This window comes from Peromyscus californicus, unplaced genomic scaffold (genome assembly GCF_007827085.1).
Source record: "Peromyscus californicus insignis strain IS unplaced genomic scaffold, ASM782708v3 Scaffold_4__1_contigs__length_199733344, whole genome shotgun sequence".
Classification (NCBI taxonomy): domain Eukaryota; kingdom Metazoa; phylum Chordata; class Mammalia; order Rodentia; family Cricetidae; genus Peromyscus; species Peromyscus californicus.
In genome coordinates, this window is record NW_026294562.1 from 53636317 (window position 1) to 53646634 (window position 10318).

Below are 10318 nucleotides of genomic sequence, written 5' to 3' on the forward strand. Positions count from 1 at the left end.
GCTTGGGGATCAAGATGTAAGCTCAGCTTCTTGCTCCAGCCACCATGCCTCTGCGTGCTCCTCTACACCATCATGGCTTTTTTTTTTTTTTTTCTTCTTTTTCTTTCAAGACAGGGTTTCTCTGCGTAGCTTTTGGAGCCTGTCCTGGATCTCACTCTGTAGATCAGGCTGGCCTCGAACTCAGAGATCCGCCTGACTCTGCCTCCCGAGTGCTGGGATTAAAGGCATGCGCCACCACCGCCCAGCCCATCATGGCTTTTAACCCTCTGGAACAGTAAGCCCAAATAAACTCAGTCTTAAGTTACCTTGGTCACAGCTAGGAAAGTAATACAGGGATTTCTGTAGCTGGACATGGCTCATGCCTGAAATCCCAGCACTCAGGGAGGCTGAAGCAGGAGGACTACCACAAGTCTGAGACCAGCCTAGGCTACGCAGGGAGTTCCAGGCCAATCAGGACTGCAAGAGTGAGATCCTGTATTAAACAAAACAATAACTAACAATGACAAAGCCTAATGTGTGTATTCCTGTCATCCACCCCAGCACTTGGGTGGCAGAGGCAGAAGGATTGCTGTCAATTGGATGCTAGCTTAGTCATCCACATAGTAAGACCTTGTCTCAAAAACTTCAAAAAAGCAGCAGCTGGGCATGGTGGCGCATGCCTTTTAATCCCAGGGAGGCAAAGACAGGTAGAGCTCTGAGTTCAAGGCCAACCTGGTCTACAAATCGAGTTCCAGGACAGCTAGGGCTGTTATACAGAGAAACCATGTCTCAAAAAACAGAAACAAGCCAGGCGGTGGTGGCACACGCCTTTAATCCCAGCACTCGGGAGGCAGAGGCAGGTGGATCCCTGTGAGTTCGAGGCCAGTCTGGTCTACAGAGTGAGTTCCAGGACAGGCACCAAAACTACACAGAGAAACCCTGTCTGGGGGGTGGGGGACAATTTCAAAAAACAAAAGGAGGATACCCATCCAAAGTCCCTATTTGGTTGGAAACTTGATAGTCAAGGATGACCTTGAATTTCTGATTCTCCTTCCTTTTGCCTCCCAAATGCTGGGATTACAAGGTTGGACCACCAAGTCAGGTTGATACAATGCTGGGGAACAGAATCCAGGGCTGCCTTTGTGCATGCTGTACTGTCATCTGACTTGAGCTGTAGTTCCAGTTCTTCCTTGTCTTCAATCAATGGTAAAACTGTATGTAGACTCGAGGTTGTTATCAGTGTTATTTGAGACACCTCTCACTATGTAGCTTTTCTGGTCTAGAACTCCCTCTGTAGACCAGGCTGGCCTTTTACTCACAGAGATCCACCTTGTTAGTTTTTCGGCTGCGTTGTGTTCTTACCCTGCAAGGAAATGTCACGAAACACGACAGAATCCGCTAACAAGAGTTTTATTAAAAGGGACAGAGAGTGAACAGGCCTGCGGGAAGCACGTGTGTGGAGAAGAAGGAGGAAGAAGAAGAAGAAACCGGGAACATGGCGCTGGATTTTAAAGGCTGGGCGTGGACAGATCAGCGTCACTACTACACGCAAGCGCGTAGATCACATGGCCACGTTGCGCGCCTACGTAGCCAATGGAACGTCACGGATCTTAGTCACGCGAGATGCCCTGACCCGGAAATGGCTATCCTGACCTGGAACTGGCTAGGTGGAAGTGTCTGTTGGGCATATGAGAACACGCCCGACCGTGGGGGCGTGTTGTAAACCTTTCATCCCTGACTCTTCCTTTTTTAAAAAAGAAAAAAATTGTGGTTGCCTGGGTATGGGGGCGACGTTTCTCTCAAAGACTGCTTCCAGCTGAATAGTGGGCGTTGGTTGGCTCTTGGGGGGCAGGGGGATGAGAGGGTATCTTGTGAAGTCCTGGGATGTTGGTGGGCAGGTCCTGGAATGAAGTTCTGCCGTCCCCTCGTTCTGCGGCTGTCCATCCGTGCTGTGGCTGGGAACCCTCCGTGCTGTGGCTAAGAACCTTCTGTTTGACAAGATACTGTTGACATAGAAAAGGCGCCTGGATATTTTTGATGGTCCTTTTTGCCTCCGGCTCTGTGTGTCTACCTGAGAGACTGTGTCTACCTGAGAGACTGGTAGGGGAAAGGAATTGTTAGAGTCAGGAGAGTGAGTGGCTAGGAGGAGAAGTAAAGGAGCTGCTGGCGCGTCTGGGATGAGGCGAATGTGTGGAGCGAAAGAAATGGACACTCCTACCTTAGCTAGAAGATCCCTCCCCATTAAAGGTACAGGGCAGCTTGGCACCTCTAAGAATGTGTGTGTGAGAGGGATGCCTCTGAAAATGCAACTGAGTGGTGGTGTCTGATGAGGTAGATAAGGCTGTCCCCAACCCCGACAATAGGGAGACGAGCAGGAGAGGTGGGCCTCCAAAACTCTCTCAGGACAGAGTAGGTAGCTCCGGTGTCCAAAAGGAACGAGATGGGTCACCCATTGACCTTTATAATTACCCTAGGTTCCCTGTGTGAGATGGGAGTGGCCGGGGCGGAAACCAGGCAGCAGCAGTCCTCACTGTAAGCCAAGCCTACAAAGTCAGCTGGAGGGTGATCTTCATCTGGCATTCCTATGTCGCTTGGGACATTAGGACAGTCAGCTGACCAGTGACCCTTTCGGCAACACTTTGGACAAGGCTTTGTCGGTGCCCTTCATGGGCCGGTGGTGCAAGCCTGGGCCCAATGGCCTTCTCTCCCACACTTGAAGCAGGGACCAGATGGCTTTCGGGGAGCCGGTCGGGCAGTGCTTGCCAGCATCTGGCAGCTCCTTTTATGGGCTTTTTCATCTCTACCATGGAACACCTTAAACGCTATCACCAGCACATCTGCCTGTGGAGTCAGAGGGCCGTTCTCCAAACGTTTAAGTTTATCCCTAATGTTAGGGAAGCTCTGTGAGACAAACTGGGTTATTAGCAGCTGCCTGCCCTCAGGGCTCTCTGGGTCTAAGCTAGTGAACTGAAGTAGAGCCTTGGTGAGCCGCTCTAGGAAATGAGATGGATTTTCATCCTTATCTTGAATAACCATTTTTAGTTTTTCATAGTTTACTGGTTTTAGGGCAGCCTTACAGAGACCTGTCAGGAGACAGGTAATAAACCTATCTCTGGCTAGACAGCCACCCTGGGTGTTATAATCCCAGTGTGGCTCTCGGTCAGGAACCGCCTCAGTTCCTGGAGGGTGTGAGAGGTTAGTTTGATGAATTTCGTCTGCGTGAATCCTAGCCTGCTCTCAAACCCGCCTGCGCTCCTCAGGAAGTAAGTTATTAGAAAGTATCATGAATATATCATGAAAGGTGAGACTATAAGATTGAGTTATATATTGAAACTGTTTAATAAAGGCAGCAGAATTAGAAGTATAAGAACCCAGCTTACTTTCTATCTGAGAGAGTTCTGCTAGAGAGAATGGAACATGAACTTTAATCAGTCCATCCACACCAGCCACCTCTCCCAAAGGGAGAACAGTGGAAGGTTTTGGATGGCTGGAATCTGGCAATTTAGCAGCCCGAGAGCGGGTGGTAGGAGGAGTGAAGTTTGGAGCCAGGGCAGGGCCTTTGGAACCGGCCGCTGCCGAGGAAGGAGCAGCTTTAGAAGAAGAATCTGGAAGGGGAGCAGAAGGAACAGTTGTTCTAGGAGTTGGAGCTGGAGGTCGAATAGGTGGAGGTTCGTTAGCAGGATCTAGAGTCAGAGATTCCGGAGTCAGAGAATCCTCCGGTTCAGGCATAGCCAGGAGCATATGAGCAGGAGAGAAGGAATCCAGAAGAGACGGTTTAGCACTGAGAAAGAAAAAATGCTATAACACAGGGCAACTCTTTCCATCTGCCTGAGCGCTGACAGTAATTAGATAATTCCCGTAAAATATCGGGATCTAAGGAGCCGCTCGGCGGCCATTTTTTGTTGTTTTCTAAAGCATACTTTGGCCATTTTTTAGAACATAGACGAGTTATCTTAGGAATCTTTATGTAAGGCATTAAACTAAGAGGTTTTAAAGCTTCAACAAGACAGCCTAACGGAGAGGAAGGACTAACAGGGTTGGAAGCCTTGTTTCCCATGTCTGCAGCGGAGAGGCAGAAAAATAAAAAAGATAAAAAAACAAACTTGATCCGGAGCCAAGGCCCCAGGCGTCCCCAAGGCCAAGGACGGATCCCGGGCACAAGCCGCTCCTTGGCTCGTCAGCCACAGAAGCGGGGGCCCCTGCCACGTGAGGAAAGGATTCCCCGGGAATCCGGACAGCGTCTGCCGCTTCGTCAAGTCGGATGAACGTGTCGGCCCCACGTGGCCCCCAGGACGCACCCAACGGCGGTGGTCCCAACGCGAGAAATATCTCAGGCTGCAGACGTGGGAGAGGGCTAGAAATCTGAGGCCTGCGATAGGGGCCGACTGTAGCCAATGAAGACCGTGGCCGGGGGTTCCCCCGGTCTCAAGAATACTTGTGAGGTACCGGTTGTTCTCACAGATCCAGGAAACCGTTTACACTGGCCGAAAAATGGGGGGACTCACCAATCGGAGAAAGCGGTGTTGCATGGAATTTCTGCGGTCAGGCAAAATGGAGAGCGGTCTGTCGCGTACGGAGCAGAGTGTTGCAGTCCCCGGTTTACCGGTTTCCAGGCGCAGGGTGCCCAGAAGCGCCCGCTCGGTTTCGGCACCAAAATGTTAGTTTTTCGGCTGCGTTGTGTTCTTACCCTGCAAGGAAATGCCACGAAACACGACAGAATCCGCTAACAAGAGTTTTATTAAAGGGACAGAGAGTGAACAGGCCTGCGGGAAACACGTGTGTGGAGAAGAAGGAGGAAGAAGAAGAAGAAGGAACCGGGAACATGGCGCTGGATTTTAAAGGCTGGGCGTGGACAGATCAGCGTCACTACTACACGCAAGCGCGTAGATCACATGGCCACGTTGCGCGCCTACGTAGCCAATGGAACGTCACGGATCTTGGTCACGCGAGATGCCCTGACCCGGAAATGGCTATCCTGACCTGGAACTGGCTAGGTGGAAGTGTCTGTTGGGCATATGAGAACACGCCCGACCGTGGGGGCGTGTTGTAAACCTTTCACACCTGCCTCTGCTTCCTGAGTACTGGGATTAAAGGCATGCACTGTTGTGCCTGTCCTTTTTTAAAAACAAAAACAAAAAAATCTTTGCGTGTGGGTGTTTTGCCTACATGTATATCTGTACACAATGTGTATGCAGTGCTCACAGAAGCCAGAAGAGGACATCAGATCCTCTGGAACTGGAGTTACAGACACTTATGAGCTGCCATGTGGGTGCTGGGAATTGAACCTGGGTCCTCTGGAGGAGTAGCCAGTACTCTCAACTACTGAGCCCTTAGGGTTTTTGTTGTTGTTGTTTTGTTTTGTTTTTGTTTTTTGAGATAGGGTTTCTCTGTGTAGCTTTGCGCCTTTCCTGGAACTCACTTGGTAGTCTAGGCTGGCCTTGAACTCACAGAGATCCACCTGGCTCTGCCTCCCGAGTGCTGGGATTAAAGGCGTGTGCCACCACCGCCCGGCTGTTTTTAGGGTTTCTGTTGCTGTGAGGAGACACCACAGCTGGGCGGTAGTGGCGCACACCTTTAATCCCAGCATCTGAGAGGCAAAGGCAGGCGGATCTCTGTGAGTTCAAGGCCAGCCTGGTCTACAGAGTGAGTTCCAGGACAGGTTCCAAAGCTACACAGAAAAACCCTGTCTTGAAGAAAACAAAAAGAGACACCATGACCATGGCAACTCTACTAAAGGAAAACATTTAATTAAGGTGGCAGCTTCAGAGGTTTAGTCCATTATCATCATGGTGGGGAGTGTGGCAGAGGCATACAGGCAGATGTGGTCCTGGAGGAGTAAATGAGAGCAGGCAACAGGAAGTCGACTGAAACACTGGGAAGTATCCTGAGCTTAAGGAACTTCAAAGCTTGCCTCCACAGTGGCACACTTCCTCCAAGAAGGCCACACATCCTAATAGTGCCACTCCTATGAGATTATGGGGGACGATTACATTCAAACTACCACACTCTTTCAAGCCCTTTTATCACGGGGACTGAACCCTAAATATTGTGCATTTTAGGTAAGTGCTGTACCACTAATCTAAGCTCCAGAACTTTTTAGGGTATGTTATATACACAGATATGTGTGGGTATACATACTTGTGTACACACAGGTAGAGGTCAGAGGAAGGGAGACAAGATCCCTCACTGGGGCCTGGAGAGATGGCTCAGAGGTTAAGAGCACTGGCTACTCTTCCAGAGGTCCTGAGTTCAATTCCCAGCACCCACATGGTGGCTCACAACCATCTATAATAAGATCTGGGGCCCTCTTCTGGTTGACAGGCATACATGCAGTCAGAACACTATATTAATAATAAATAAATAAATCTTTAAAAAAAAATCCCACACTGAACAATACACTTTCCATTTTTACTAGGCTGCCTGTGTGTCTGTCCTCCCAGCTCTAGGCTTATGGGCACATGTGGCTACACCTGGCTTTTTATTTTACATTTTTTTTATTTGTGTGTGTGTGTGTTGGGGGACAACTTTTAGGAGTTTATTTTTTCCTTTTGCTGTGGGTTCTGGAGATCAAAATGAGTTGTTGGAGTTAGTGGTGTCTTTATCCACTGAGTAGCCTCGCTAGCCTTATTTTTTTGGTTTTTTTTTTTTTTTTTTTGTAAATGTGAATCCTAGGGATTTGAACTCAGGTCTTCTTGTTTCCACAAGACTTCTTATCCATTGAGCCATTTCCCAAGCCCCCCTATTTATTTATTTATTTATTTATTTATTTAGGTTTTTCGAGACAGGGTTTCGCTGCGTAGCTTTGCTCCTTTCCTGGAACTCACTTGGTAGTCCAGGCTGGCCTCGAACTCACAGAGATCCGCCGGCCTCTGCCTCCCGAGTGCTGGGATTAAAGGTGTGCCACCACCGCCCGGCTATTTATTTTTTTTTAATTTTCATTTCAAGACAGTCTAAATTGCACAGGCAGGCATTGAACTTGTGGTCCTCTTACCTCTGCTTCCTGAATAGCTGGGATTACAGGCTAATGCCACCAAGGTCTGGTTTATACAGTGTTCCAAATATGTATACTCCTCCTCATAGGTTTTCTGATTCATATTCTCTCTCTCTCTCTCTCTCTCTCTCTCTCTTGCCCATCCCTACTCTCCTATAATAGGACTGTCCCTGGTAGATTTTGCAAGGGGGATAAAGAAGACAGAAATGTTGGAACTACTTTAGCAGAAAGGTCTGGGGCAAGCCCTGGTACTACTTTCTTATCACTCTGATGGGGACAAGCCTTGTCACAGGGGCCCGAGGACACCCTGGGACAGAGCCCAAAGCTTTCCTCCTTATCCCAAAGTGCCATTCTCGGAAGAAGTCTTCCTGAAGTGTCTCCAGGCCCTTCTCACGGCTCTGCTCACACCTAGACATTATTCTCTTGTTTCCTAGAACCCAAGAAGACAACAGGAATGTCCTTGCCCCATCATCTTCCTGGGTGATAGCAGCTCCAACTGTGTCCCTAGGGATGGGGGTGAGAAATTTAGAATTATCTACCCTAGGCTGTTTGCCGGGGCCCAGAGAAAAAGAAAGACAGGGGTGGCTAGTAACTGAGGATGTACCTACCAGGTTAATTTAGGACCCGGGGACACATCCAGAGGAGGCATGAGACACAGCCTGCCCTCTAAGACACCCTGGTCCATTGTCACCTTTCACTACCCTACCACATCATCCCAGGAGCTCCGGCTTCCCATCTCTCCCCGGTGCTCCCATCCCTTGCCACAGCCTTTGATGCTACTGACCTTAAATGTAGAATGAACTTCTGAAGTTGGGGTTGGTGGTGGATGCCTATAACCCCAGCACCCAGGAGGCTGAGGCAGGGAGAGTACCAGAGCCAAGGCAGCCTGGGCCACAGAGCCAGGTCCGGCCTCAGCATATCAGACAACAAACAAGCAAACAAATAAAAGAAAACCTTCATCTCTAGGGCTTGGATTGTAGTTCACTTGGTCAAATTTTTGCCTAACATGCACAAATCCCCGGGTTTGACACTCAGCTCTGCATAAACTGGGCATGACGGTATAGGCATGTAATCCCAACAGTCAGGAGATGGTGGCAGGAAGATCAGAAGTTCAGGGTTATCCTGTAGGACCTAGGGCTTCAGGCCAGGGATACATAAGACCCTGTTTAAAGAAACAAACCCCTCTGAAGCTCCAGAGACTCCTTTCTCTCTCTGCAGCAGCTGGTATGCAGTTCAAAGTGTGGCCTCAGGCTACAGACCTGCCCTGGAATCCTGCTTGGTAGCCTCTTGGCTGCACATCTTGAGCAGCCTGTTTCCCTGTTGGGGCAACATCACAGAAACACTAGCAGCTCCCTTAATGCACAGTGAGGAAGACAATCGAGGTGTGCAGCTGGGGCCTGGCTCTGAGGCTCACCCTACTCCCTTTTCTGCCTTGCATTTTACCTCCTTGAATACAGTACATTCTTCCAGTGTCAGAGGATTGTCAGGCCACTGGGAGACAGTGTGGGTGGCCAGACAGCCTCTGCCTTCAGGTACTTGCCCAGACTTTGGACAGAGACCCACCCTGTGACAGGCTAGTGTTACCATAACTGCTGCAGGATGTGGAGGAGGCAAAGGTGTGGAGTGGTCAGCAGAAGGTTTCCTGAAGCAGTGTCATCCAAAGACACTGCCTAATAGATGGCAGTTTTTGTTTATTGATTTATTTTGATACAGGGCCTGTGTAGCCCTGGTTGTCCTGGAACTCACTATGTAGAACATAAGTATGGCCTTGAACTCACAGAGATCTGCCTGCCTCTGCCCCTCTGAGTGCTGGAATTAAAGGTATACACCACCATGGCCTGTATTTTATGGCTGTTTTATTTTCACCATAGCTTTAAATGTTTGCTTATTGTGGGCTGGAGAGATGGCTCAGCGGTTAAGAGCACTAGCTGCTCTTCTGGAAGACCCAAGTTCAGTTCCCAGCACCCCCATGGCAGCTCATAACTGTAACTCCAGTTCTAGGGGCTCCAACACCCTCACACAGACATACATGCAGGGAAAACACCAATGCACATAAAATAAAAATAAATAAATCATTTAAAAAAGATTCCTTATTGTTATGTTTTTCTTCTAAAGGATGAGAAACCTGTCTGCCTTGTTCATCACAGTGTCTGGCACACCATTGGGCTAAACGCATATTTGCTGAATAAAGAAGGCTATGTTAGTATGTGGAGGCTAGGACAGGGAGCTGGCATGATGAGGAGGCAACAGAAAAGGTGCTCTAGGTAGAATACAAAGAGTAAAAAGGCCGAAGCCTGGAGAGGTGGAGGAGGGACCCAGACACAGGGACAGAAATATGGAACATTGATAAGTGAAGCAGAAAGGCAATCTCCATGACCGGGGAAGTGACTAGGAAGCAAAGGGGAAACCACTTTGGTCAGGGGTGTGTCTAGTAAAGCAAGAAGGAAGGAGGGAGGCAGGGAGGGAAAGGGACGGAGAGAAAGAATAAAGGCAGTGGGGAGAGAGTGGATAAAGAGGGAGCTGGCCATGATGCCACATACCTGTAATGGCAACAGCCGGGGCTACAGGAGACTTAAAAAAACAAAAAAACTATGTCCCCAACAGACACACAAGGAGGGAGGCAGAAGCTGAGAACCGTTAACAGTTACATGGAAACTAGTATCTGAGAGGGTAATAGTAAGTAAGTGAGAGTAGTCTGCGGGCTGGAGTGGTTAAGAGCACTCTCTGCTCTTGCAGAGGATCAGTTCAGTTCAGTTCCCGACACTCACATGACTGCTCACTATCGCCTATAACTTCAGTTCCAGAGGACCCACCACCCTCTTCTGGCCTCTGTGCACTCTGCATGCACGTGGTGCACAGATGTACATACAAACAAAAAGGTTATACACACAAAGTAAAAATAATAGATGTTTTGTATGTGTGTGTGTTTTTAAAGAGATAGGATTTCTCTGTGTAGTCCTGGCTGTCCAGGAACTCATTCTGTAGGCCAAATTGGCCTCGAGCACAGGGATCCGTTTGCCTCTGCCTCCCGGGTGCTGGGATTAAAGGCGTGTGCCAGCACCGCCTGGCTATTAACAATGTTTTTAAAAGTAGAGGCACCTAGTTAGAGGCTGGAGTCACCTGCTCAGGCCTAGCAGAGAGAGGATACTAAACAGTGTCTGAACGGAGGGAGGAGTCAGGCATGCAGTTAGCCTTCTGGCCCGCGTGTGCAGGCGGGACAAAAGCGGTCTCATTTCTCCTCCCAGCTGTGGTAGGATGGTGTCGGTTGGCTGTTTCGAGGAGCGCGCCAGAAACAGCCCAGGCGGACGAGGGACGCGTCGTGACGTCATTTCCGAGCTAGTTCCGTGC